This window comes from Oncorhynchus kisutch, linkage group LG25 (genome assembly GCF_002021735.2).
Source record: "Oncorhynchus kisutch isolate 150728-3 linkage group LG25, Okis_V2, whole genome shotgun sequence".
Lineage (NCBI taxonomy): Eukaryota > Metazoa > Chordata > Actinopteri > Salmoniformes > Salmonidae > Oncorhynchus > Oncorhynchus kisutch.
In genome coordinates this window covers 18,037,816-18,046,104 of record NC_034198.2, presented here as the reverse complement: position 1 = coordinate 18,046,104, position 8,289 = coordinate 18,037,816, and the positions used below count along the sequence as shown (strand labels likewise).

General features: G+C 44.5%; 1 pseudogene; it reads left to right on the top strand.

Annotated features, from left to right (window-relative positions):
* The first annotated feature begins 634 nt into the window (after positions 1 to 634).
* LOC109869999 (39S ribosomal protein L38, mitochondrial-like) lies at positions 635 to 8,236 on the top strand (annotated as a pseudogene).
* The last annotated feature ends 53 nt before the right edge of the window (positions 8,237 to 8,289 follow it).

Below are 8,289 nucleotides of genomic sequence, written 5' to 3'. Positions count from 1 at the left end.
AGGTAAAATCACGACGTCGGTGATCTGCAGGTCGGAAAGTCGGAGCTCTGGAAAAAGACCCGATTTGGAATTCCTAGTTGGATGTTCATCCATTTTTCTCAGTCGTAGTTTGTTTTTCCGAGATCCCAGTTGTCTTGAATAAACTGAAGTCCAGGCTGTACCACAACCGGCCGTGATTGTGAGTACCATAGGGCGGCGCACAATTGGCCCAGCGTCGTCCGGGTTTGGTCAGTTTATACCATAATTGTAAATAATAATATGGTCTTAACTGACTTGCCTAGTTAATTAAAGTTTAAATAAGAAATATATTTTTTAAAGTCGGAAGACAGAGATTTCCGAGTTGGTTTGAACGCAGCAGACGCTCCACATGATGACGAAGTACGCATACACATACCTATTCCCACTTACCGGATGTTACAGTTTACGTTTTTTCATTCACCAAAGTCAGACAGCGCCCGGTGGAAGTTTTGTGCGATTCTCTTGGCGCGAGTACAGTTGGTGAAAATGTGTGAACGGTGGAGAAGAAGAGTAGAGTAAAAGTGGCTAAAGTTGGAAATGAACAGCAGTTTATGGTGTGAGTGCTATTCACGAGCAATTATATATTTTTTGGTTGACCCAGTTTACGGTCTCGAAGATGGTGAATGACGAATTAGGTAAAGTGGAATCGGTCAGAGTGATCAGGACTCATGAGCGGTATGATGTTGATTTCGTGTGTCAAAATCGCAAAATAGGAAAGCTCTCTGGCTCTTCAAGATGTCGACATATGATGTGCAAAGCTTTGCCTTTCAGAGTATATCACCGGTTAAAGGTGTTGTCTCTGGTGTCTCGTTTGACCGAGGTAAAGACAGTTTCAGGTTGAACAGCAGTTAGGGACCGTCAACATGGTGACAAATCAAACATGTAAACTTTAAATTACTCCTAAAATGTTAGAAACTTGTTCTAGCTAACCCGAAGGCATAGACACACACTGCACACTTTTTTGGTCGATTTTTATATATTTAGTTTATTGTCAATCTTGCACTATTTTATATTATTTATTTACATTTTTGAATTTCAATAGCTCTTTGTCATGTGATCTACTGACTTCAGACAAGAATCAGAATGTACAGTCAGTGGGCCTACACCCTTTAGTTTGTCCATTTTCATCTCACACAATTTTACATGAATTTTCAATGTTTCTCATTTCAATAGCTGCTTGGTCATGTGTCCTACTGACATCAAACTAGGTTCAGAATGTCCACTGACTACACTTCTATATTGCTCACCCTTTAGTTTGTAAATTTTTTATCTCACACGTTTTTACATGAATTTTAAAACATTTAAAAATTCAATACCTCCTTGGTCATATGACTTACTGACTTCAAATAAGGTTCAGAATGCACACTCATTGGCCCTACACATTGCACACCCTTTAGTTTGTCCATTTTCATCTCACACGATTTTACATTAATTTGCCTGCTCTGCCCCCCTGAAGGCCAGTGTCATTAACAAACCTATTCACTGGGGCCTTCCTAACCTCCAGGGAGGCCCCCATTGACCTGGTGACCTCTGACTCCTGGCCTCTAGGCCTACACTCCCTTCCCGCCTGCTTGCCCTCTCCCTGGGCCTGAGAGTGTTTCGCTTACTCCCTGGAACTACAGACCTCCAGGCCTCCACACCTACTCTCCTTACCCGGTCAACACCCCTCTCCCTTGGCCTTAGAGTATAGCTTACTCCTTGGAATTACTAAGACGTCTATAGTCCCGCTGTTAGGAACCACGTGCACCTGGTAAACCGAAACAAGCTCTGTGCTCCTAGTGACCCGCCTGCTTTTTTCTGCTCACAGACTAAGTCCCCACTCCAACCTCCATGGCCTGAGTGCTGCCCCTAGCCCCCGAGTCTGACCGCCCCTGCTTGGACTCAGAGTGCCCTCCACCTTGTTAGAGGCCTCCTTGTGCACCTGGTGACCCTCCTGCTTTTATCCGCTCAGAGACTAAGTCCCCAACCTCCACACACGAGAGACAGCGAGAGAGGCCGCACAATGAACTTCCAATGGTGCCGAGGAGGGCGACAGAGCGACTGCACCCCTAGACTCGGCTTAAGCCCAGCCCCGCTTCGCACCCCAGCCCGACTGACCCAGCCCTTAGAGCCAATCCTTCTCCCGAAGTTACGGATCTTTTTTGTCAACTTCCCTTACCTACATTGTTATTTTCTTAAATTTCACCTTTATTTAACCAGGTAAGCTAGTTGAGAACAAGTTCTCATTTACAACTGTGACCTGGCCAAGATAAAGCAAAGCAGTGCGACAGAAACAAGAATACAGAGTTACACATGGAATAAACAAGCGTACAGTCAACACAATAGAAAAAAGTCTATATACAGTGTGTGAAATGGCAATAAATAGGCCATAGTAGCAAAGTAATTTCAATTTAGCAGATTAACACTGGAGCGATAGATGAGCAGATGATGGTGTGTAAGTAGTGATACTGGTGTGCAAAAGAGCAGCAGAGTAAATAAAAACAATATGGGGATGAGGTAGGGAGATTGGGTGTGCTATTTACAGATGGACTATGTACAGCTGCAGCGATTGGTTAGCTGCTCAGATAGCTGATGTTTAAAGTTGGTGAGGGAAATATAAGTCTCCAGCTTCAGCGATTTTTGCAATTCGTTCCGGTCACTGGCAGCAGAGAACTAGAAGGAAAGGCGGCCAAACGAGGGGTTGGCTTTGGGGATGACCAGTGAGATATACCTGCTGGAGCGCGAGTGTTATCGTGACAAGTGAGCTGAGATAAGGCGGAGCTTTACCTAGCATAGACTTGCAGATGACCTGGAGCAAGTGGGTCTGGCGACGAATATGTAGCGAGGGCCAGCCGACTAGAGCATACAGGTTGCAGTGGTGGGTGGTATATGGGGCTTTGGTAACAAAACGGATGCAGTCTTGAGTATTGGAAGCTATTTTGTAGATGACTTCACCAAAGTCGAGGATTGGTAGGATAGTCAGTTTTACTTGGTTAAGTTTGGCGGCGTGAGTGAAGGAGGCTTTGTTGCGAAATAGAAAGCCGACTCTAGATTTGATTTTGGATTGGAGATGTTTGATATGAGTCTGGAAGGAGAGTTTACAGTCTAACTGGACACCTAGGTATTTGTAATTGACCATGTATTCTAGGTCAGAAGCGTCCAGAGTAGTGATGCTAGTCGGGCGGGCGAGTGCGAGCAGTGAACGGTTGAAAAGCATGCATTTGGTTTTGCTAGCGTTTAAGAGCAGTTGGAGGCCACGGAAGGAGTGTTGTATGGCATTGAAGCTCGTTTGGAGGTTAGTTAACACAGTGTCCAAAGAAGGGTCAGATGTACAGAATGGTGTTGTCTGTGTAGAGGTGGATCAGGGAATCACCCGCAGCAAGAGCGACATTGTTGATATATACAGAGAAAAGAGTCGGCCTGAGAATTGAACCCTGTGGTACCCCCATAGAGACTGCCAGAGGTCCAGACAACAGAGGCCCTCCGATTTTACACACTGAACTTAATCTGCGAAGTAGTTGGTGAACCAGGCGAGGCAGTCATTTGAGAAACCAAGGCTATTGAGTCTTCCAATAAGAATGTGGTGATTGACAGAGTCGAAAGCCTTGGCCAGGTCGATGAAGATGGCTGGACAGTACTGTCTTTTATCGATGGCGGTTATGATATCGTTTAGTACCTTGAGCGTGGCTGAGGTGCACCCGTGACCAGCTCGGAAACCGGATTGCACAGTGGAGAAGGTACATTAACTTGGCTTTCGAATACTTTAGAAAGGCTGGGCAGGGTGGATATAGGTCTGTAACAGTTTGGGTCTAGAGTGTCACCCCCTTTGAAGAGAGGGATGACCGCGGCAGCTTTCCAATCTCTAGGGATCTCGGACAAAATGAGAGGTTGAACAGAGTGGTAATAGGGGTTGCAACAATGGCGGCGTATAATTTTAGAAAGAGAGGGTCCAGATTGTCTAGCCAAGCTGATTTGTACGGGTCCACTTTTTGCAGCTCTTTCAGAACATCTGCGATCTGGATTTGGGTGAAGGAGAAGCTGGGGAGGCTCAGGCAAGTAGCTTCGAGGGGTGCGGAGCTGTTGGCCGGGGTTAGGGTAGCCAGGAGGAAAGCATGGCCAGCCGTAGAGAAATACTTACTGACATTTTCGATTATCATGGATTTATCTCGTGGTGACCGTGTCGCCTAGCCTCAGTGCAGTAGGCAGCTGGGAGGAGGTGCTCTTGTTCTCCAAGGACTTTACAGTGTCCCAAAACTTTTTGGAGTTAGAGCTACATGCCAGAGGCTGTTCACCTTGGAGACCTGCTGCGGATATGGGTACTGCCCGGCATGAGATTTAAACCCTATCCCCCGGATTTTCAAGGGCCAGGGAGAGCTCACCAGATGCCGCCGAAACCACAACGCTTGCTAGGGCTTGGGCCCCTCTCTCGGGGCGAACCCATTCCAGGACGCCCTGCCCTTCACAAAGAAAAGAGAACTCTCCCCGGGGCACCCGCCAGATTCTCTGGGATCGGTCGCGTTACCACACTGGATGCCTCGCGGCGCCAGTCCGTGTGTCTCACCCTGATCTGGTTCACCTATCCTATAATAAGCGACACCCCCTCCAGGTGTCGCTTATTATCCCCAATGTATACATCCCTATGTTTCCTATCTCTCTGTGCCAGTTCGTCTTGTTTGCCAAGTCAACCAGCGTTTTTCCTTGCGCCTACTTTTCCCAGTCTCTGTTTGTTTCTAGTCCTCCTGGTTTCGACCCTTGCCTGTCCTGACTCCGAACCCGCCTGCCTGACCACTCTGCCTGTTTCTGACCCCTGCCTGGCTTGACCTCGAGACTGCCTATTGCCTGGTACTGTTTGGTTTCTGACCTGGTTTATGAACTCTCGCCTGTCCCCGACCTGCCTTTGCCATAATAATTATCGGCGCTCAACCACCTCCTATGTCTGTATTTGGGTCTCACCTTGTGCCCTTATACTGTGGACATTCTGAAAGTAGTTTGAGGTCAGTGGGTCACATTACCAAGGAACTATTGAAATTAGAAACATTGAAAAACATTGAAAGCTTGTAAAAACGTGTGAGATGAAAATGGACAAACAAAAGGGTGTGCAATGTGTAGGCCCACTGAGTGTACATTCTGAACTGTTTGAAGTCAGTAGGTCACATGACCAAGGAGTTATTGAAATGTTGAATTTAGAAAAAATGTAAAAACGTGAGTTATGAAAATGGACAAACAAAAGGGTGTGCAATGTGTAGGCCCACTGAGGGTATATTCTGAATCTTGTTTGAAGTTAGGTCACATGACCAAGGAGCTATTGAAATTCAAATGTAAAAAGAAGTTTGTACTTTGTTTACACACTCTAACTAATTCAATTAGGAATACAAAATGCTGTTCACATTTCCACATTTTTATTAGCTTTGGAAAGTGAATTAATGTCCAAATTGTGTGCTATTTTGTGTGCAATTTTTCTAACATCATGACACTTATTTGGAGTCTGTGGCTCAAGTGGTTTGAAAGCGCGAATATCCGACTTGAAACTGTCTTTACATTGGTTCTCGTTTGACAGAGGATGTGTGGTTTAAGAATAACGTTCGAGGAGTTGGTAGACTCACGTCGCTTTAATCGAACGATAGGCTTTTTTTCTGTCTTATCAGTTTTGCTGTCATTTGACGAAGTGGTTCTCCCGACTTAAGTTTTACATTATGTATGAGGAATATGCGGAGACACCATATGCGCAGAAGCCGCTGCATTGTTACAATTGTAAAAAGTTTGGACACTTGGCAAGTGTTTTGTCTAAGGAATAAATATGCAGTAGTTGAAGGGTCAGATGAACCATGCTGCTGTAATTGTGATTGGAATCACGTTCCCGGAGTGCCCTGTAAGGATGGAGGTTGCAGTAGCTAGGATCAGGGCGATCCAGCAGGTCTCTTATGTGAAGGCAGTGAAAATAGCTGAAGGAGTGAGTAGAGATTAGATGCTATTGGATGTCCCCACAATTTGCAGTTAATGCAATGCAGGAGAAGGATCCCGACACACTAACAGTGAAGACTGACTTTTGCGTTTATAGCGCAAGTGATACATTGCACTAGTCAAACTAATAAAAACAATCTTATTAGCTAGACATTGTGAATGCGACAAATAGATTTCTGGATCTCCAGGATTTTACAGCTGAAATGTTATAGGGAGTACTGAATGAAGAGGTTCCCCTCTCCCAGTTTCCCAAGCCTGTGTTGGGATCTGAATAGACATTTAAATCCGACTGAAGGAGTTTTTTTGTGTTTTTGTTTGAAATTCAGGGTAGTAGTGTGAATTTGCTTAGTGATTTAAAAAAAAAGATTTTTGATAATTAGTATGAATTTGTTAATCCAAAACATTTAGTTTTTGGGGAATGTTTTACTACCCTGTACAGTAGGTGTCAGCAATTCACCTTATGAGTGGTCTTTGTTGTTTTTCCAGTCAACGTTCACCTGGATCGGGTGCAAGCAGGCTGGGAGAAGACAAGTTGCCCGTACCACGTCGAGGCTTGTGGATCACTATGGGATCTTCAAGGATCTGTTCCCCATGGCCTACTTCGTCCCCCGGGTCACACTGCGCGTCAGCTACGACCAAGACAGCTCAGCACAAGTACATTATGGGAATCACTTGATGCCCAAAGAGGTAAGATAAATGGATCATAGGGCATACAGTAGTTTTTATGAAAGATACAATAACTGTTGCCGTATCTTTGTTCAGATCAGTTTTTAGCTCTCTGAATCCTGCATGGCTCTTCTATTTCACCTGCCCTCCTCTGTGTGTGACAGGCTTCTGTAGCACCTCAGGTCAGTTTTGTGGCAGAGTAGGGCTCCCTATGGACACTGCTGCGCACCAGCCCAGGCAAGACACTCATACACCATTTGAGAATACGAGTTTTGTAATCCAGTTCTTAACATGTCCACATGGTGACACTGTGTCCTCATACAAATGTATGAATAAAGAAATATTTACTGAATGATTCCTTCATTTCAGATGAGCATCTGCTGGATAGTGAAGGGGAGTGTGTGCACTGGCTGGTGTGAGTATTGCAATAATGATTATTGTATTGTGCTATGGTCAAACTTGTAAGGGATTTACATTTTCTGGGGGTAAGGGCAATTCCACAGTAACAGAATAATGTGGAGACTGATTTTACACTTTCAAAAAAAAATTGCCAAACAAAAACCCATGATTGCAAGTTAAACAAACCATACAATTCTATGCACAAGTATGACTTAATTTCCACATTTTTTTTTTTTACAAAAACACATTTACTTGAACAGTGCAGATGCAAAGTTTGGTAACATTATGGCGGTACCAACAGCACAAACTGTCATTCTGTTATCAAACTTTGCATCTGCACTGTCCTTCATGTGTTTATGTAAAAATGTTGGTGAAAATTGTTAAAAGTAATCCTTGTGCATAGTTGTATGGTTTGTTTAACTTTGCAGTGTCTCAACATCACTCTGTTACTGTGGAATTGCCCGTAATGAAATCCTTCCACCACCAATATGATGATAATCTGTTTTTAATTTATATAGATTAGTTTAATTACCATCAGAAAATGACGACAAAAAAAAAAGCGAGCAATTGACATCCTCTCCTTGTTTCCAGTGGGAACATCCCAGGTGGGGCTGTGACGGCAGGAGAGGACCTGTCAATATCTGGCCCCGATCCCTGCCAAGGCTACTGGCTTTAACCGCTTTGTCTACATCATGTTCAGACAGGAAGGAACCATCAACTTCCATGAAGACATCTGACCATCACCATGGTGACTAACAGGACATACAAGTATCATTTGTGCTCCATGACCACCATCCATCTGTTCATTTCACACTAACACGCTTCCCCCCTCTCTGCTCCTCGAGTGCATCTCTGTCACAGCGGATATTTAAGACTGTAGATTTCTACAGGAAGCACCAGGACCGCATGACTCCAGCAGGCCTCTCTCTCTTCCAGGGTTGGAGAGTCATGCTTTACAGGATGGTAGGAAGTCACAGGATTGCTGTAGGGCTGGAGATCTTTGGATTAGGCATCAAGGGGGTTGAGGTCAAGGGAGAAACAATGGTTTTACACTATCACTTCGTCTTCCTGTTGAACCATAAAATATGTAAGGATTGGAAGGACTGGAGAAGTTCCCACATTGGAGTATATATACACTTGTGGTGGTGGAAACATTTTTTGTCTGAATGCAGCTGTATCGACCCACTAGGCAGAATAAACTTGGTTAAGCGTTCATAGTGTCCGTTGAGTTTTTTTTACTGAGAATTACAACATAACACTCTTAAG